At 35.4% G+C, this 22273-nt stretch overlaps 1 protein-coding gene and 2 long non-coding RNA genes across 4 annotated transcripts in view; 1 reads left to right on the forward strand and 2 right to left on the reverse strand.

Moving 5' to 3' along the window:
- chn2 (chimerin 2) overlaps positions 1-22273 on the reverse strand; it is a 174997-nt gene that overhangs the window by 122218 nt on the left and 30506 nt on the right. The gene's annotated exons all lie outside the window — the stretch shown is intronic.
- Positions 7252-22273, forward strand: part of LOC141378087 (uncharacterized) — a 160291-nt gene continuing 145269 nt past the window's right edge. Inside the window, exon 1 of the long non-coding RNA XR_012391720.1 lies at positions 7252-7793. This is a non-coding gene — a long non-coding RNA (uncharacterized lncRNA). The remainder of the gene's footprint in view (positions 7794-22273) is intronic.
- On the reverse strand, positions 12574-18484 carry LOC137490619 (uncharacterized). Its single transcript, XR_012391718.1, has 6 exons — positions 18436-18484; positions 17116-17149; positions 15685-15743; positions 15441-15591; positions 15253-15329; positions 12574-13931 (listed from the first exon to the last, which is right to left on the reverse strand). It is a non-coding gene; the product is annotated as an uncharacterized lncRNA (long non-coding RNA).

Genomic DNA, 22273 nt, shown 5'->3' on the forward strand with positions numbered 1-22273 from the left:
ACCCCAATCAGACACATGTGGGCTGGCTAATCAAGCTCTTAAGCTGTGGTCATACTGGACTTTTCTCCACAACGCCTTCCATTTAGAGATCTGCATGGGACTAAATTTTGAATTCCACTCCCACCCGATCCCGCCAGGATTAAGTCCGAACCTGACTGCTCCCAATTATATTCAGCATTTGTTGTCCCGGTACCCAACTCGCCCCGTTTTCTACCCGCCTATAACAAGCTGTCTGTATAAACACACAAACACACACACACACACACACACACACACACACACACACACACACACACACACACACAGACACACAGCTCCAAGCAAGTGACACAAAGATCACGCTCCTGTTCAAATCACACTAAGTAGCGACCACTCCCGTCCTTTATGCGGAAATTTATTTCCGCACCGCAAGAAATCTTGTTGGGTCCGACAAGACCTCTACTTCCATTCATACGCACACAAATGCGTCAGACTGCGACAAGTTTTGCAATTTTGCAGCTTGGTGAAGTCTGACCTGCGAAATCACATTAAGATCAAAACATGACCTCTGTAAACAGAAATTTTAAACATGGATCAATCGCTCGCTTTTTTAAAGTCTAATCATCTTGTTCAATCCCACCCCTTTTCGCAAGACCTAGCTGAGCTTAAACTCCCCTCACCCTGCAAATGGAGGAAGCCCCAGGCTTGAGGATCTTATGAGGGCTCTCTCCTGCGACACCATGCCAAACTCGCTTTATAATCAGTTATCAAGTGTGAACTCTTGATCTAGGCTTTTTAGAAACATCCTTGCAGGTGTGTTGAGGCAAGTTGGAGCTAAGATCTGCAGGACATTGGACCTAAAGGACCGAGCTTAAGAACCCCTGCTGTAGATAGTCTAGTTTTTATAGTTAAATGTTTTTAACTAAACAAAGTGTAGAAAAGAGTCAGTCACGTCAAATAATCTTTACTGAAGAACAGACATCCAGCTAACTGTAGCAGAGTCAAAAAGAAAAGACATGTTTAAACTGATCAGACATGAAGACAACAAACACACCTGAGACAACATTATGATTTATCTGTGTATTTAACCCATCTAGTTTTAAAAGGGTAGATTTATATGCTAACAATCAACAAAACACCAAGAGTACTGTATATTAGTTGACCATACATGCTCGCCAATTCAAATTCATTGTCCAGTAATTGATTAAATTTGAACATCTTATCAACAAATGTTAAAACATTATTGTGATAAATTAACCAGCATATTTTAGTAGTTCAATCTTTAAATTAATTGTCAGCCCTAACATTTAATTTATTTCTTGTGAACTATTACTGATCATAAGTTAGACACAGTTAAACAAAATCTGCCAAGTGTATCATTAAATTACCCACCTAATTCTTTCTCCGAAGTCCAAACACAAAAGTCTGAAATCATCGCTGCGAGAAATAAATAAATAAAAGAGGGTTTTCAGGAATAAATCAAAACACTTCCTCTCAGCCCTCTCGCGGTCTGGCCAGACAGGCTTCTAGAGAATCAATATTCATACGTAAAGCAGGCCTGACAGTAACTACACAAACCCATAAACAGAAATTTGGCGATGAGACAAAGACGCTATTTCACAAAACAGCTCAACTGAACTGCATTTGTTAGTGAATTACACCGTGGCTTTAACCGGCATTTCCTCATGAAAAAAGTACCTAATTCTATAATCATTCATGGATTACAAAAGAAAACCAACATTGCTTTGTAAGCAATGACTCACACATTATGTGCGTCTGAGTTGAGAATAGTATGAAACAGTGTGTGAAAGTTTAGAATGAGCCCATGTGTGATCTTACACTTACAGACAGAACTATAGGCTACTGAATATAAAAGACTCAATATTTTAGATAACAGTATCTTCACCAAATTCTTTCAGAAAATATGCATTTTAAATGGTTATTTTAAGAAATACATGTAGTACAGTGAAATATATTATGATTTTTTGGATATTTATTATATGTAATATATCCACAGAGCAATTATTATAAAGTCCTTTATCTAGGGCTGCACAATCTAGCATTGCCATAGTTAGTTATTCTGCAATATACAGTATGTTGAGATATGAATACAATTTCACCTGATGACTTAAATATCTCTATTTGGAAATAATTGATCATTTTAGATTGATTGGGATGATTCTGTATTGGAGTGCATCTACATGAAATCTAATAAAAGCAAAGATGCATTAGAGAAAAAGTAAAAAAACAAACATAATTTTATCGTATTTTATGGTTTTCCATGTTAACAGATACAGCAATTAAATGCAACAAAAATAAATAAGTTGTTGAATAAATCGTTATTAAAGTTACCAATGTTACACATGCCACAAAAACACATGCAAATAATATGGACTTGGACTAACTATGGACTTATTGTGAATGATCACATTGTGATATCTCTATAAAGAAGTTATATGTAAAATTTTTTAACCAAAAAAAATAGGACTGGGAACAGACAGACACGTCAAACTAAATTTACTAATGAACAGACATCCAGCTATTGGTAGATATGTTTAAACTAATCAAACATGAAGACAATAAAAACAACTGAGACAATACTTTATCTGTGAATTCAAGGTATCTGGGGCAGTTTTACAAGAGTATATTTACTATCTAATGCTGATATGCTAATTGACATCAGCCTTTATCGCTGTATTAAATACTAAAAAAATAACTTAATTTCTTCCTCACTTTGTGAAATGAAACATCATCTGTTCACAAAAAAGTTATTTCAATCACTCAACTGATGCTATGAAGGGAATTTGAGGTAAAATTATGCTAATGCTAATATGCTAATTGACATCAGCCTTTATCTCTGTATTGAATACTAAAAAAATAACTTAATTTCTTCCTCAATTTGTGAAATGAAACATCATCTGTTCACAAAAAAAGTTATTTCAATCACTCAACTGATGCTATGAAGGGAATTTGAGGTAAAATTATGCTAATGCTAATATGCTAATTGACATCAGCCTTTATCACTGTATAGTATATAAAAAATAACTTGATTTCTTCCTCAGTTTGTGAAATGAAAAATCATCTTTTTACAAAAGAAAGGTATTTCAATCACTCAACTGATACTATGAAACAGTGGCGTTGCGAGGGGGGCGGGGGGCGGGGGGGGCGGGGCTTTGGTGTAGTCAAAAGCAGCAAAGCAGCAAAGCAGTACCTGTATCTACCGGCAGGTGGGAGTGGCACTGTTGTCACATAATGTTTAAAAAAATTCTGCCACTGCACTTCATTTATTCATTATTTTGAAGAGCTGAAGTTGATGAGGTAATAATACAACTCTTTCGCAAAACTGAATAGTTCTAACTACTAAAGAAGCTTAACATTTGTTTCCACAGTATAAAATTTGTGTAGTTTTGGTGAAATAAAATAACTGTAATCAATAAAATGTGCATCATATCAATGCATACATGTGAATTAGTCAGAAAAACGTAAATTGTTCTAGCTTTCTAGATATGATATAGATATCTAGACATCTTTATCTAGATATGATACAGCCAGTCACATCTGTTTCTGTAATAGTTAAATCACAGTGAGTTTATGCATCTAGCATATTATTGTATAGCTATATTCTACTGTAACATGCTATGTCAGTTAGCAGGGGATTATAAATCGACTTTCTTATGAAAATACCTGAGATGGCTTGAAGAAGAATACAGTTGAAGTTTGATTAGCCCCAGTTAAATTATTCACCCACCCCCATATGGTTATGCAAGCTGTTTTAAGTCAGCTTAACATAATAGAAGTTTAATTAACTCATAAGGTTAATTTGATTCAGCTTAAAAATTTAGGGCAACTATGATTTTTTTACAGAGTAAGAATTAACAATTTTTTTGAGGTTACGTACAACTTTTCTTGTGAGATTGGGCTGGTTTCATCATTATTATTATGAGAGGACATATATTTTTTATCATTGACACATTTTTTACCAGTATATCTTAAAAAAATTATTTATTGCCTATCCCTACCCAAAACTGTATTAACCGTCCTCTAACTGAAAAAATCCAGAGAAGACCAGAAGCAAGAGATGAAATAATGATGATAAAAATGTGGAGTTTATTGAATAATCCTGGTTTTGCAATGTATGTTTCAGTGCTCAAACTTCATTTGACCAACACAAACACAACACTTACTCATAAAAACATGTGTCCCTTGAAAACGCACAATCATAAGATTATGACAACATAGCATAATTATAAAGTAATAATAATGATAAAACAGTAAAAATTTATAAAACACAAAATCAACAAATAGATAAACGTATAGACACATAATCAGATACATAACTAATAAAGGTCCTGTTAAGTGCTTTGAAATGTGCAATTTTTTTTTTTCAATGTTTGACATAAATCTTAACTGAAACATGAAGACAGGGTGGGACATAAAGTAGCTCCTCCCCAACCAATAGCGTTTTATTTCATCACATAAGTAAATATGAGGTGATGTCAAAAGAATTGTTGATCCATTTAGAAGGAAGTGACAAAATCATATCAACCCAATTTTATCCTCCTTATGCTGTGTTCACACCAGACGCGGAACGGGTTGATAAATCGCGATATTCGCGTGTAAATAGCCGTGTGAACATTTGAGTTTACTCGCTTCATTCGCACGTCAAATCCGCTTGATGCCCGGTGACTCTAGCTTCATTGCTAAATGGCTAACATGGATTTTATGAAGAAACAGTGTTTATGTGCTTTAAAAAATCTGAAAAACAGCATCGATACGTTTAGGGTCGTGTCTGAGTCCACTACATCCTTTCAGAAGTGCATCCAGCTCTGTGAGCTCATAAACTCCTCCAGAAACTTAACCTGGCTGATGGAGGCTTTCAGCGGAGCTTCTGACTGAGCCCAGCCCAGTTTGATGAACTTCTTGTTGGTGTCGGCTGGAGGATTTCCCTGGGACACCCACAACAGGCGATACGTCACAATCACGCCCCCACAAGAGCAAGCTCCTGATTGGTTAACGCGGCGCGAATGTCCGCTGAAGTTCAGATTTTCGAACTCGAGTGATTCACGTGAAACGCGCGTCAAACGCGCAAAACGCTCAATTCGCGACGTGCCATTCACACTGCGCAATTTGTGTTATTCGCGTCGCGCCATTCGTGCGTATCACGCCGCAGGATGTCTATTCGCGCGTTTGCATTGACTTAAAATGTAAATCACTCGCTATTGATGCGTGTTCCGCGTCTGGTGTGAACGCAGCATTACACTGGCTGCCTGATAAGTTCCGTAGATTTTAAAAAATATTTCTTTTTACCTATAAAGCTTTACATTATTTAGCTCCTGTTTTTCTAACCAACCTTCTGTCTGGCTACAATCCAACACGCTCTTTAAGATCTCAAAACTCAGGGCTTCTGGAATTACCCAAAATAGCAAATTCTACTAAAGAAGGTCCATCCTTCTCAATAATAGCTCCTAAACTCTGGAATAATAGATAATGTCCGAGGCTCAGACACACTCTCTGAAACCTAGATTAAAGACCTCTTTTTAGTAAAGCATGCAAGCAATGCATCACATAATGTTATGATGCATGAATGCGCTCCACGCAGGTGTGCTGGCTTGACAACTACCTCTAAGACGCACTCCTCCAGTCTTAATACACCAGACACTTTGTTAGAAACACTCATATACTTTAAATGTTTGTTTCTTTGTTTATTTTTGTAACTGCCATTTTCATTTGTTTTTTATCTCGTTTATATACACTATGAACAGCAGCTATGCTAATTATTTTCTGTATTCTCTGTTTCCACCTGGGGATACTCATTCCAAGGCCCCTATAGACTATGCCATTGATGCAATCCAAGGCTGTGGAGAATTGATGCCAAGGGATCCATAATCCTGGACCAGACCTTTTCTAGATCTGATGTTGTGGTGTCATGGAGATATGAAGTGCATGAGACTGATTCCTGAAAGACCATAGTGACAGACGAGTCTTTGCATTGATCCTGTGATCCAGTGTGTACACTCGCCAGTGTCCTACTCACAACTGCAGTATCCTTACACTTAACATGAGGATACTAACATCTAAAAAACTTTTAGATAATTTCACAGGTCCTTTAAATTATGCAATAATATATCTAATTACATAAATAAATTAACGATTATAAATGATCAAATGATTAAATGAAATAACTAAATTCATAAAAAGAAAAAGCACAACACAAAATTAATGGTTGCTTTTCTAAAGACACACACACACACACACACAGAGCTTGCAACAAGGAACCTTAAATCCTTATCGGATCTTGTGAGAAAAGTAGCTGTTGCTTCGTTTCAGTAAAACAACTTCTTTGAATGTACAAATCAATGTGTGTTTTCTTCTCTTCCCTGAATGCGCTCTGGTCTCTATGGATCCATGTCTTATTTCAGGCACTGTCTCTTTTACTGTCAGCACTTTACTGCGGCCAGTCAGCATTTCCTCCCTGCCTACACACTCACAACCAAACACAAGCTCAAAGTCTAAACCGCAACACACACACAGCTCCATCCAAAGCTGCTGCAACCAAACATACAACAACATGGGTTCACTCTGTTTACAGCTTGTCAAAACTGTGAAAATTTCTTGTCTAATTTGTTCATGAAGCCATAGGAATACATATACACTAACAAAAACAAAACTGGTCTGCCAAGCTGAGATTTCCATAATGCTTTGACTTGGAAAAAAAGGCAACCGGTATACTGGGTCAGAATGAAGGGATTGTATGGTTTGAGGCTTTGGCATAAGCTTGCAAGGAGAACATTTAGCAGGAACATCAAGTGATTTCGTCTTTTTTTCTTCTTTCTGGAAGACAGGGATATAGAGAGGTTTAGATGTTTGGCTGAGGTTTGGATTTATGTTTGGCTGGACTGAATACTTTGCAATTCACCGAGAAGGGAGAAGCAAAACAGCTTTCATGCAGGATATTTGTGCAGGCACTAAACGTGGAGGGAAAACAGGAAGGTGTAAATGAAAAATAATTAAAATATTTAACCAGAATTTAAAACTCACTCATTACTGTATGCCTCCTGTTGTTCAATTGAATTCAATTCTTTATTTGTATATAGCGCTTTTACATTTACATTTAGTCATTTAGCAGACGCTTTTATCCAAAGCGACTTACAAATGAGGACAAGGAAGCAATTTACACATATATAAGAGCAACAATGAATAAGTGCTGTAGACAAGTTTCAGGTATGTAAAGTGTAAGAAGCAAAACATTAGTATATATTTTTTTTTTTAGTAATACAGTTAGCGGTAGAACCAGAGAGGCAATTGCAGATTAGGAAGGAGTGGAGACTAAATAGTTGAGTTTTTAGTCGTTTCTTGAAGACAGCGAGTGACTCTGCCGTTCTGATGCAGTTAGGGAGTTCATTCCAACAACTGGGCAATTTGAATGCGAGAGTTAGTGAAAGTGATTTCTTCCCTCTTTGGGATGGAACCACGAGGCGACGTTCATTCACAGAACCCAAGTTTCTAGAGGGCACATAAATCTGCAGAAGCGAGAGCAAATAAGAAGGAGCGAAGCCAGAAGTCGCTTTGTAAGCAAACATCAGAGCTTCGAATTTGATGCGAGCAGCAACTGGCAGCCAGTGCAAACGGATGAGTAGCGGAGTTACATGTGCTCTTTTAGGTTCATTAAAGACCACTCGTGCTGCTGCGTTCTGAAGCAGCTGAAGAGGTTTGATAGAGTAGCAATAGTCCAGTCTGGAGAGAACAAGAGCTTGAACAAGGAGTTGAGCTGCATGTTCATATCATTGACTGTAAAATATATAGACGTAGTATCCGTGATGTCACCCATAGGTTTCTGATAAGCGCAAAAGAAGCCACAAGTAGTCGCGGTCAACCGTCCCCATTTTGTTTGCGTGTCATCGCACTCACAGCGGGATACCAAACAAGGGCAAAGAGGCGGAGAGTGAGCGAAGACACAGACACCTGCTGGCATTTTGATTGGACCTGGCTTAGACACACTTTACTTTGGGAAAACCCATAATACTTTAACACCTGCGACTCGTTTGTGTTCTGACCACATGTGCTTGACTGTACACTATATCAATAAAGTGTTTAGTCTTTTAAAAACACTGCTGTAATACATTGAGCCAATAAGTAGTGATCTTATGATGTTTTCCTACAGGAGGAAAACGCGAATTACTTCCAAACACTTCCGATATAGGGCTCTATTTTGACGGTCCATGCGCAGAGCGCAAAACGCAGGGTGCAAACGCTTTCAGGGCGTGTCAGGACGCGTTTTTGCTAATTTAAGGACGGGAAATCTGCCTTGCGCTTCAGCGCATGGTCTAAAAGGGTTAAGTTTATTTTCTTAATGAGTTATAGGTGTGTTTTCAAAATAAACCAATTAGAGTCTCATCTCCCATTCCCTTTAAGAGCCAGCTGCGTCGCGCCATAAGCGCATTCACTATTTACAGGACGTAAAGTAAGTCTAAGTGGAAAAACTAAGCATTTCACTAGCAAACAGTTAACAGTTAACAGTTTTTTTTAGCAGAAAATTGTTAAACAGAGCATCTACTGCGTGAGAATAAGAGATAATGGATCTACTTTCACTTTCGCTCTTGGATAGGGAAACCTTTACACACAGACATCAATTAGCCTATAAATAATTAATTGCGTTTGTTAAGCGCAAATATTCGTTTCAAAACTATTTCTAAATTCAGTTCTAATTTCCAGCAAACGAATAAATAAACAATAATAACGAAGTGTGCTCAAAAACCTGAGTTATATCCTAAAACACATGCTGTGCCCCATATGGTCTAAAACCTGACAGGTGGGCAAATCTAAGCTTGTTTTTAATAAAACAAATATAAATATGGATATAATAAATAATACTGCTAATAATAATAACATTATACAAAAGCAAATTGTTATGAATGAACTGAAAAAGCCTCCCGAGATGAAGAAGACATAAAAGCAGTGGTTTTTTTATATTTATGTAGGCTTGAAAATCATATCTTGTGTAATATTTTAATCCTTTATATTTATATCCTATATATATTCTTATTATATCCTATATATATCCTTAATATAAATTTTTTTTCATATGTAAAGATATTTGCCTATTGCTCTCTTGTGCGTATTAAGCAGTTTGTAAGCGAGGCGCAACTTTGCGCCTGAGTTTAGACTGGGTTTGTTTTGGTCTAATGAGAAATTTATTTTAGTTTCTCAAAATAGCAACGCGCCAGCAGTGCACCTCAGAACGCCTTCCTTTTTAGAGGGCGCACATATGAGCGCTATGCATTTGCTATTTAAACAGTGTAGCGCAAGGCCTCAAAACGACTCTTGCGCCAAGTTGAAAATACCAAAAGACAATTGCGCCGTGCCTTGCGCCACATTGCACCGGATGTATGATAGGGCCCATAGTCTGTGTTAGTAAATGCAAGACCATTGATGAAATCTAGCATAACACTGTATGATAACACTTCAGATGACTGTTCTACAGTCCACATCTAATCAATCTGTCAGATTCTGGAGTGCATTACAGCTCTAAAGAATATTATAAATGATAAATGATCTTAAATAAAACAAAAACATTTATAGAGATAGTATATATAAGTATAAAACTTTACTCACATGGTAAACGGAGGTCACATGAATGGTTTGTGAGCACAATTAAGTGCACACAGCATCCCATATCATCTCATAATGGTAGGAAATAATCCCAAAAGGAAACTGACTGTGTAAAGCCACATAAACAAAACAAAAATATGATGAATATGCCGAAATCAGTGGCTAATCTGCCGGAGTCAGCTGAGGTGAAGTGACGGCAACAGCGACACCTAGCTGTCGATTAAGTGGCCACGCCCTTAATTATGCAAACTTAATATAACCTAATAAAAAGGAAACTGAGTTCAAATACATTATTATATGTTAAAAAGAAAATAAAAATAAAAAAATTTTTTTTTAATTCATTCATTCATTTTCTTTTTGGCCTATTCATTAATCTGGGGTCGCCACAGCAGAATGAACCACCGACTTATCCATTACATGTTTTATACAGCAGATGCCCTTCCAGTTGCAACCCATCACTGAGAAACATCCATACACACTTACACTGGGTGGGGTTGAAGAGGGTTGGAAAGTTGTGGAAGAAAGTGAAAGGGGGATCGGTAAAATGAGGTGCAGATCAGATTTCAGAGTTGCCGGATCCGGATCTGACGTGTTTAGGCACAAATTACGCCCTGCTACTACTATTACTGAATCATGTATTCATAAATAATTTGACTGTAAAATAAAGCACTTATCTGTTGAATAAATAAATAGTAGGCATGTGCAATTTATTCGAAAATCCGGTTTCGATTTTGGCTTCTAACGATTATGAAAAAACATCAATCAAGATAAACGATTATTCCGTCATATACCGCCCCCTTTCCAGTTGTTCACATGAGTTGCTCTGCAAAGCTCAGTTCCCGTGAAAATGACTGAAAGCATGAACTATGATGTAATGTTTGCAGCATGGGATGCGCATTATTCATTGATGTACATTCCAATTATACCTGTTTTTAAAAGCGCGAAAGAGCACATGCTGTTGTGTGTGTGCGCTCTTAGCCTCGGAGACGAGCAGAGCACACACATTTAATGCCATCTTAACGTGAGCGCTTTAATGGTCAAATACATGCACATTTGTGTCAGAGCACGGTGTTTAGTGATTATTCATATTAACCCTCTTTTATGTAATAAACAAACAAGGTGAGAATCAAAAGACATGTGAAAGAGAAACCATATCAAAGCTGCACTATTCTTAAAGTAATATTCCTGCTGATGACTGTTTTATCCTTAATCAAACAACGAAAGGAGAAAATCCCTCACTGTTCTTGACTGAAGGACGTTTGTAGCTGAAGTTTTTTTTTCTTGCAGTGAAGATGCTTAAAGCACAGTTTGTTTCATATTTCATTCTATTGTATTTATTTCCCCTTCCTTATTTACAGAGAGGAAAATAACTGCATATAATAATAATAATAATAATTAATAATTCCTTACATTTTTATAGCACTTTTCTAGGCACTCAAAGCACTTTACACAATGGGGGGGGGGGGGGGGGGGGATCTCCTCATCCACCACCAGTGTTCAGCATCCACCTGGATGACGCGACGGCAGCCATTTTGCGCCAGACGGCACACCACACACCAGCTGATTGGTGGAGAGGAGACGAATGAAGATGGAGTGATGAAGCCAATTATGATATGGGGATGGTTAGGAGTAGGGTTGTAACGGTATGAATTTTTCACGGTATGATAATCGTCTAAAACAATACCACGGTTTGACGGTTTCGCGGTATACGGTATGTTACAAATGTTACAAAATAATAGAACAGTGAAGCAAATTTGACTTTTTCCAAATAATATATTTTTAGTTACTATAAACAACACCACTTACAATGAACAAATAAAAATAAGAAAATAATAAATAATGTGTCAAAGTCCAAATAAAGTCCAAATAAACATGGTGCAAATCCTCAGTAAAAAATAGATATAAATATTTACTATACTATAAATAGTTACATAACGAAACTAGATTCAATATGGAACATCCTTAGGTTTTATGTGCCAGCATGGATATGGATGTGGTTGTATGCAATGCAGACAAACAGCTGCATCTTCATTTGCGTCTTTTGAAAAAAGCAAGAGCAGCAGTTCGTCTTTGCTGTGTCACTGTTTTGTCATGTTTCTGTGCTGCTGTGCATGCAAAAGTACTTAGTATGAGAATTATTTCATGCAAAACTCTTTTTTTTTGCGTTTTATTTAGCCGCGCATAAATGTATGCCTATCTCTCATTCCGTGTTGTTCAAAAAGCTTAGTCCACAAACAAAAGCGAAACCTATGCTTATTGGTTGTGATATAGCGAGTTTGAACCAATCTGGGCATGGAGGAGGGACAATGCATCAATGTATCATGTCTGATTTGTCCGGAGACACAGTGACGAGCGTTTCTTTGTCAAATCAGCGTTGTCAAATGTTGATGACGTAACCGCACTGATTCCGGAGCCTCTGAAAGTCCGCGAATATTATGTGATACAGCACTGGAAAGCTCAGATTCTCTTCTTTATGCCAATCTTTGAATTGTATGAATCGGATCAGCGGATCAAAAGTTATTAAACATTTAAGAGCAATACTTACACTGTAAATTCTAACATGTTCAGTTTACTTAAAAAAAGTTTGGAAACCGATTGCCTTATTTTTGCAATATAAACTTACAAGGAAATCTTAAGTTAAGTTTAATTATTGCCTTGAAGTAAGAAAACTAAAACTTATAAAGTAAACTAACTGTTAAAAATTAAGTAAGTTTAATAGAAAATTCTAGTTAACATACTTGTCATTATTTAGTAATCTTACTTAGGGTTTTATAGTAAGATTACTTTAATAACTCTATTTAACTAATACTGTTCTACCATGTTCAGTTAACATCTTGAATGCTAGTAGTCTCAACATTGCTTTAATCCACCATTTTAAGTAATGTCAACTAAAGAAACTACGTGCAATCGGTTGCCACATTTTCTTCAATTAAACTGAACATAAAATATGTAGTTCAACCTACAAGTAATGACATTATACAGGTCTTAAATGTAAACATTTTATTTGACAAAATTAGCAGAATTTCACAATACACTTGTGATATTTTAGTATCACAATACACTTGTACACAATACAGTTTTGTAAAAACCTGTTGTAAAGTGCTGTAATATACTGTAAACAGCAATACAGACAAAAAATATAATAAACATGTTCAACCCTAAAACACAAGTTTTCGAAAAGGTTTGAAAATCTATCAAAAAAACTTTAAATACTTGACACTTGGAAAAAATATACTTGAATTAGTGTAATTAAACATGCCATTGCACCAGCACCTTAAACATGGCAGCATATAGACACTTACAGAGGAACAGATATTAAGCTTTAAAGCTAATTTGTTAGACTGTGTAGTTTAGATTTTCCTACAGAAAATATCACATTAGTGTGGTCAAAAGTATTGAGTTTGGTATCAATCAATACTGAAATATTAAAAATATCCATTTTCCACCAGCATTTGAGTGCTACTGAGCTCGTTTTTAAACACCATTGATTGGCCACTGTGTTCACATGCTCAACAGAAATGATTGTGATTGGCTGTGACTGTCATAGGTTTACCATTTTTCACTGAGTCCAAACAAAGTTACACAGACACTGAAGTGTTTCAAAGCCATGTCGATAGCTGATTTGTTTAGAAGCTAACATATAAGCTATCTGGTGATGAATCGACTGATCGACAGTGCTTTGAAGTTATCCAGTGTCTTTGTATCTTTGCACCTGGTGAACAGTGGTGAAGTGTGGTAAAAATAATGACCTTCAAAGCCAATCAGTCATATCTACTGAGCATGTGAACACAATGGCCGATCAGTTCTTGCAATGTTAGTGGGAAATGGATGGACTTTTTTTTTTATTTATTTCAGTACCGATTGGTACCAAACTCAATACTTTTGACAACCCTATAAATTACAATACACTTTTTTGGTAAAAAAAAAATAAAAGTGTTTTAAACACCAAAATGCTGCAGTCCTAAATATAACACTGCAAACAGCAACATGTTAAAAAGCAACACTTTGTAATTAAACATGCCATTATACCTGAACCTTTAAACATAAAGCACAGCAGTATATAGGCACTCGCCGAATAAAACACATTACGCTTCCCTCCCAGCAAAAGCAACACACGTTGAACAAATTCAAATGCATTGCTCAAAGTCTTTGGGTAGTCCGAATTCAGTGTGTAAATCAAAGCAAAAAAAGAGACATACTGCATGTGGCAAAGTCCATAACCACTTTTCCTTCCAGTATAAAGGCCCACATTGCATCCATAATGAGGTTCTTTAGACATCTTCACACACGACAGTCAGCAGGCCAACATCTTCTGCACTGAAGTCCGACTCTACAATTACATCCTATGAATAGAGAAAGAAAAATAAGTAAAGTTTGATATTCTAAATGGCACTAATAAAGCCTGTAGTGGCCAGGAGACCAAAAGCAGAGGTGAAAAAAATACAATTCCTTGTGCTTAATTTAGTAACACTTTAGTAGGAACCAATTACCCTATTAACTAGTTGCTTATTAGCATGACTATTTGTGTTTATAGTACATTTTACATTCAAATGCTTCTTATAAGAAGGCCTTGCTATGGTGCTCCTTCTTCAATGTAGACCAAAACGATGGATTTGCCTGTACTGCTTCTACTAGGCTTGTCATGATAGTGGAATTTATTACCAATCCATATAGTAATTTTAAAAACATCCATTTCCTGCTAACATTTGAGCATTGTTGAGTGTCATTTCTGTTAAGCATGTGAACAGAATGGCAAAACAGTGCTGTTTAAAAATGTGCTCAACAGTGCTTAAAATGTTAGCAGGAAATTTGCTGCTTAAAATTGCAGCAGAGATTGGTACTAAATTCCAGTATCTTGAACATGATACTATTCTAAAGGAACAATATTTTTTTTTAATTAAAGAAACACTGTAATGTAATAAAACAAACTGCAGTAAAAGTACTTTTAAAACATTTTCAAGAAATTAAATGCAAATGTGTGAGAGACCAATTGGTGCTACATAATCAATATAAATATTTTGTAGGGAAAACTTAATAAATTGGGAACCGATTCATGAATGCATTTGGTTTTGCTAGATTAAAGCAGTGAGTCAAGTTTGCATTATTTAGCACACTTTTTAAAAATGTATTAATAACTATTTTTTAATAAGAAAATTGATGTTTTAGTATGGCTTTTAGAACAAGGGTGCAGCCATCTACAATCCCACAGCAGGTGACTTCACAGGGTTGGTTATAATACGGAGCATCTTTGACTTTGTGGCTTTTAACACTATCTTTTTACATCTTAATCCAGCAGGTTCTTTCAACTGAAATTATATTTCTCTCAACATATTACATAGGTATTACACTTATTAAGATTTTTTTTTCAAGCTAATCTTCCTCCTTTTCAAAACAAGTGTGTTTAAAAATTAAAGAAATGCATTCATTACTTCACTGGCCTATGAAGCTAACTGACCCTGTGACGGCACAAGCTGCTGTATTTGCAACATAGCAATGCTCTTGCTCCAAAGGCCATAATATAACATCCCTCTTACTTTCAAATACTTACATTAAATGCATTTGTTTTATTTTTATAAAATTGAACATTTCTATTAATAAGTGAGGTAAACTGGAATGACTGCTTCATTTCCAGTCTAAGAAAGCAGAAACAATAATACTACTTACAAAACACATCCTGAAAATTTCTTTAGACTCATCCCTCTAAAGGACTGAAAGACCAAGGAGAACTGCTGCCAGATGACCTTGAAAAAGTAAAGACAGGTAGACATGCATTATAGCCCAATGAAAACATCAAATGCAATTTATTGCAATCAAATGCAAATTATGATTCAAAGATGATGTCACAAAAATACCTTTGAATTAACATGTTGAAAATTTCTTCTAGTTTTCTTCTGCAATTTTCTCCTGTTTTTTTTTTTTATTTATTTCAATCAAACGAGCAGTGTGTGTCCAATGCAGCGTAGAACTTGGATCTCACATTTCTTCCTGATATTCGATTGAATTCTGCAAAGATCCAATCAAAACATTATTAGTCATTAATAACATTCAAAAACACAAATTCACAAAATCACACAAAGTTTTGAAAAGAAAACAAACCTTCTGCAGCACTTGCATCAGCTGGTGTTTCCTCTATGACTTCCTCCTTCTGGATGTCACTGTTGTGCACAAAAACGTAAAGTGTTATTGACATGGCTAAGCGAAATTCTAAAACAAAAAACAGAAATCAGAAACACATGCAATGATACAATGCAATGCCATTTAGCAACAGATGTTACACTTTAACATGACATAGTTAAATGTTCTTGAATAATAAAAGCTGCCAAATACTCCCGGCGCCTGTCATCAAAAGCATGAGCTATACTTGTCACCAAACAGTAATAAACACAACCCCCGATTAAATATAATCATGGCATTGTTGCTGGTGTGCCTTACTTTTATGCGCATTAAAAGTGGAATAAATATTTGTCTCAATTGATGTCTTTAAAAGGACACTGAACTTTCTGACTAAGGTTGCACGGTTTACCGGTACTATGGTAGTATCGTGATACTATGGCTCCAAGATACTGGCGGTGCCACTGTAGTTTGTAAACGGTAGTATTGTCATTAACAGTCTGCCTACAATACATAATGCTGCATGTGAAAAAGTCACTAAAATACTTACACGATTCAGCAACAATAGATCATTGTATTTTAATAGTCTATGGAGCCTTCTAAGGTTGTAAAACTGTAGAATTTGCGCCTTTTATAGTAGCCTATTGCATATTTTGTGATGGTTCATTTTGAATCGGAATTCGTTTATTTCTGTTCCTGTCAATATGATATAATAGCTACAACAACCGTGACAATCTATTAAAAAGAATGACTCATAAAGTGAAATTTTAAATTACTTTGGATTCTTATTCGATAATAAGTGTGAAAAAAGTATGATAGATGAAAAACCCAAAATAGCAACAGGAAACAATTCTTGACCACTTCATATAGCCTAGGTTTGTTGGAAAAATGCTCTTTTCTTTATGTATCTTTATTTTAATGTATTTTTTTTTTTTTGCTGGAATGAATACATTTTAGGTGAAGAGATGTGCAAATACTTTTTTCAACAATAAGGGAATTATTTAAATTCAAGTAGGCCTATAATAACAACATATACAATATATTATTTCTGACATTTTTCTTTATTTCATGGATTTAAGTTATGAATTACAGTATTGCAATACTACTTGGTATCACCATACTTCAGCTGGTATAGTATTGTAACATAAATTAATGGTATCACAACACAACAACCCTATTTCTAACTAGTCCTCAGATGATTATTCAAATGGACAAAATATTCGGACTATTCTTGATCATGCAGTTCTTTGCTGAGAATTTTGTTAAATGTACTTTTAATGCATTAAACGATTTAAAATTACCCTGACACTCAGTATGGAGACAAGGTAAGGTTAATAGAACAATTCATGAATATGTTCTATGGCTTGTGCGGTATAGTTCAAAAAGTTTTCTTTGATGTGTAAGTGCAAAACTTACATTTCCACTGCATATCAGCTCACAAACTGGTAGTCTGAAATAAAAAATAAATAAAGGGTATAATGATATTACAAACCAAATATGCCACTCACAATACTCTAATGGTGTGCTACATTTAAACAACCTTGTAATTGTTCAAATTTATTTGCCCTAAATTGTTAAAAATTTGTAAAACCTTCTTTAAAAATGCAAACTAACAGGTTTGGCAAAGCCTGTTTCTTTACAGAAAGTTTGCTTATAACAAAGGCTTGTTGATGCCTTTGTGTGATATTGAGCAAACAAAGGGATGTTTCTGTGCTTGGTTGTACGAGTTATACCACTTCATCATTAACGTTATCCATCACACATATTCAGTCGCGTCTGGTCAGATTTATTTGTCATTACAGCAATACAAAACACTCAATAACGTAACGGCAACACTGGAATAAACCTTCAAAACGGCATAAAGAAAAGACAAATAGCATATAAAACAAATAAATGAGTTAATTAAATATCTCTCGCATTTTCATAAGTTTAACTTTAAGTTTCATAGGGATTGTTAGCATAAGCACACTTAAGCATCATGTGTAAATATGTATCTGCCTCATACAGTGACACGAATCGTAATCGCATCGAAATCCTAAATTACCTACGACACTCACGAGTCCATTTTGAGCTGAAACTGCTTTATAATGTTCTAAAAGCCTCGGCGGGTTAAAACTGCTGCTGCCCCGGCGATCATGGAGAAAAAAACGACTGGTCTTGTCATGAGCCGCTCGCTGACGCCGGACCGAATCACAGCTGATCTCCTCACCTGCTTCCTGCAGGTGATCTCATAAAAGTAAATCTTAAAAAAAAAAAAACACGCATATTTTCGTCACAACAAGCGCCACTAAAGTTCAGCGATAACTAACGTTACTGTATTTGTAATGCGGATAAATAGGTTTCGTTTTCTTTTTTAAAAATGTAGACCTACAGCTATGTGTTAACTTTACATCTAACGTTATTTGAACGGATCATTGCGCGCGCTCTTGCTCTCTCAGTGCATCATTTAAAATGGCGCGGCCCGCTCTTTTAGAGCATAACGCCCACTTTACAAATTACTACTAACTTTACAAATTATTAATAGTTATTAAAAAGGACTAAGCAGCTAAAAATAGCTTATCTAGTAAAGTAGACAGTATTGCAAATAACGTGCAGTGGTCAAAACGTTTAGTCACAACATCATGGGCTATTAATTAGTTCACAAAACAGCAAACAATTTCACAAAGTGCAGGAAATAAACAGATTACTGATACTATACAAATAAAATCAAAGTAGTAATTAAAACGAAAAGTTTACCTTGATTTACAGCAGTACATCTTCTCAATATGAAATCCTGTCCTTCAATGGCGGTGCTGGGTGGCGGTTGGTTGTGACTCGGGATGGGGGATGGGAAATCACCACCCAGTACGCATGCGTAACAGCATTGCTTAGCCCTTATAAGCAATTTTACTCAAATTACATTAGTTATGGGAACTTTATACCTTACTATGTCAGCAACACTAATGCATTTCTAGTAAACTCAACAATTAGCTTAAAATTAAGTAAACACACTAGAATTTTGATAGTAAGGAATACTATTCGCATTTACAGTGTATTTTTAGCCGCGGGCGGCTGTCTCGGTCTTTAAGGGTTAAAACCGTTGATATGCAATTGTTCATGGTATGATAATCGTGCACGTTCAAATCGTGGTAAACCGTCATACCGGTATATTGTTACAACCCTAGTTAGGAGGCCATGATGGAGCGAGGCCAGTGGGCGATTTTTGGCCAGGATGCCGGGGTTAAACCCCTACTCTTTTTCGAAGGACATCCTGGGATTTTTAATGACCACAGAGAGTCAGGACCTCGGTTTAACGTCTCATTCGAAAGACGGCGCCCACTGAGCAGTATAGAGTCCCCGTCACTATACTGGGGCATTAGGACCCACACAGACCGCAGGTTGAGCGCCCCCTGCTGGCCTCACTAACACCACTTCCGACAGCAACCTAGCTCTCCATGTGGTCTCCCATCCAGGTACTGACCAGGCGCAGCCCTGCTTAGCTTCAGTGGGCGACAATGTGAGAGTTGCAGAGAGCTAGCTGCCAGCAAATATATACAGTTAAAGTCAGAATTATTAGCCCTCATGAATTATTAGCAACCCTTTCCCCCCAATTTCTGTTTAATGGAAATATTTATTCTCAACCCATTTTTAAACATAATTGTTTTGATAACTCATTTCTGATTTATTTTATCTTTGCTATGATGACAGTACATTATATTTTACTAGGTAATTTTCAAGATACTAGTATTTAACTTAAACTGACTTTTAAATGCTTTATTAGTGTAAATAGGCAAGTGATTTTATAACAGTAGTTTCATCTGCAGACAATCAAAAATATTTATTGCTTAAGGGGGCTAAAATATTGATCTATTAAAATAGGTTTCAAAATATTTAAACCTGTTTTTATTCTAGCCGAAATAAAAACAAAAAAGCCTTTCTTTAGATGAAAAAAATATTATAGGAAATACTGTGAAAAATTTCTCTGTTAAACATCATTTGGGAAATATGTATATCTATAAAAAAATTATTCATGGGAGGGCGAATAATTTTGACTTCAACTGATAATCGTTTTGAATAAACGTGATTACAATTATGACCAAAATAATCATAATAATCATAATAAAGTGATAATGATTTTTCCCATAATCGAGCAGCCCTAATACATAGTATATATTACATTATAAAATAAAATGTAAACAATTTAATTCCATCATACATTGTCACAATAAGTGTAAAATATAATAAGGGCCAGTTTACCTTAAAAAAAATTGAAATTGAAAACCAAAAAATCATTGGTTCATTTTGAAACACATAAAAATATTGTTATATTTTAAAGTATTAAAATATTGTTAATTAAACTGAGAGATTTTTGTTTAAAAAATGATTAAATATGGATAAATACAATATTGGAATCATTTTTCAATAAAATTTTAATAGAACTTTTGAACCCAATGCGTTTCCCCAAATTTAACCCAAGTTGGCTTATATCAACCCAGAATTTTTAGAGTGCTTTGAAACATAAAGGCTGGGGTGGCACTGGCCCACTCAAACTAAAGGCTGGCCCACCAAGACCAAAATAATTAGTATTATGTAAAATCTAAAAAGAAAGCTTGTAATTAGTGTAGGGCAAATAATGAATGCAATTTAATGTTGACAATTAACAGCATCCTTTAATCATAGACTCTTTTCACATTTCCAATTTTCTCAGTAGCGGCATCATAGTTGGTTAAAGCGCAGTAAATCAGAGAGTACAACAAATTATATTTTACAACCCTATTTGCTAACATAATAAAAAAAATGCCATGATAGTGTTATGAAGACTTTCAGAAAAAGGGTACAAATAGTGTGAGATTGATGATGAGTGGAGAGAATAACATCAAATTTACTCTCATCCCCATAGACAACACATTAGAAACACTTCGCATAAGTGGTAATTTCTTGTTTGTAATTTGATGCAAATATGATATAATGCATTAATAAATGCATAAAAATGTTCATATGTTTTTTTTTAAATCAAAATATTAAAAACTGTCAAGGAAGACATGATGGCCGATGATACGAACGCGTCATAACAGTCTTGTGAAAAGGGTCCATTGTGGGATTGTCAATAAAATTTAAAGTCTCCTTCACAATAATGAAATTGTCAAACTATTGCTCAACACTTTTTTCTTTATTTGGCTCAAATTGAGGCATAACAGCTCTGAAAAAAGGCATATCACATAAGGCATAAGATTGAAATTAAACAGTCATGCAAGCAAGGGTCGAAAACAAGCATACAGGGCCGAAAAGACAATCCAAAGTGTAAAATCCAATTAAAGTGCTAAAAAATGTAGCAACAACTAAACAAGACTCAGCAACAGGTGTGTAAATGAAGATGTATTTATAGTCCAAGTAATTATTAATAATGTCCTTCAGCTGTGTGTAATCAGAGTGAACTTGAAACCGGTGTGTGGATATAGGGTATGATGGGATATGTAGTTCGGATGAGTGACAGGGAGTGTTCTCCAACGATCCGCAAGGACTACATTGCTAGTGATGACAACAGTTTGTAGTTTAACATGTTTCAAGAAATCTGAAACTATTAGATATGTTGATCGTATTTGACAGTTGTTAAATAATCTTTCTGTATATGAATTCAATATACTTACATATGCTCCTGAAAAGCACCTCAGTGTTCATATCACTGATCTATAACCGCCATCTACTGGCAGAGAAGGATTTGGCTGTTTTATTCTGTGTATCAATGATTTTCTGCAAGTCTCTTTCATGCAGCGTAATGAGTGTTTGTGTGAGCTATATAATTCAAAATAAAGTGAAACCAGTATGTTTTACTTCACATTTTGAGATTATACAATCTAACTTAAATAAACAATTGCTCAAGCTTGCTAACATATGTTGCCTATTGCCGTTAATGTACTACAGACTGTAATTAAGCAAATACAATCCCTCATGCTGTCACACTTTCTTGTTTCTGATAAAAAAAGAGACAAATTCAGTTTCAGAATGAAAATCTATATTTTTGCTTTTACATCTTGAATGATAAGATCTGCTTTCTATAGGCCTCATGGCAAAGTCAATGATTTAGGACTCTGCGTCCTAATTTTGTTAGCTAAATAAGTGTTTTATACTCAAACATTTTGTTAAATCATTTACTGTATATGATTTACTATCAGAGATGCCAGATATAAGAAAGTAGTTATTACACACTTAGTTTAAGAGTAGGCACTGAGGTCCACCCTATTTCACTAAGGTCCACTCACTCTACAATTTCTGGCCTCGCCCCTGCTTTGTCGCTTTTTGAAGTGCAACAAAAGAGAAACTCAGAAATAGGTCATAAAGCAGGGTTTAGGCAGGTTTCACAAAGTAAAATTTAAGCCTTTTTTAAGACTTGTTTAAGGCCATTATAAGGAAAATGTAAAACTTATACAGGGCAAAAAAAAATGTTTTTCTAATGATCAGTGGAAAAGATTTTTACTTGCTCCATTAAAATTCTAATTTAGTTCTTTTTTAGCCATTTTATGTTCAAAAATTTTTATTGCGAAAAAACAAACAATATTTCAGTACAAATTGTTACATATTAATATCTTTGTTGTTG

This window comes from Danio rerio, chromosome 16, assembly GCF_049306965.1.
Source record: "Danio rerio strain Tuebingen ecotype United States chromosome 16, GRCz12tu, whole genome shotgun sequence".
In the NCBI taxonomy this organism is placed as follows: Eukaryota; Metazoa; Chordata; class Actinopteri; order Cypriniformes; family Danionidae; genus Danio; species Danio rerio.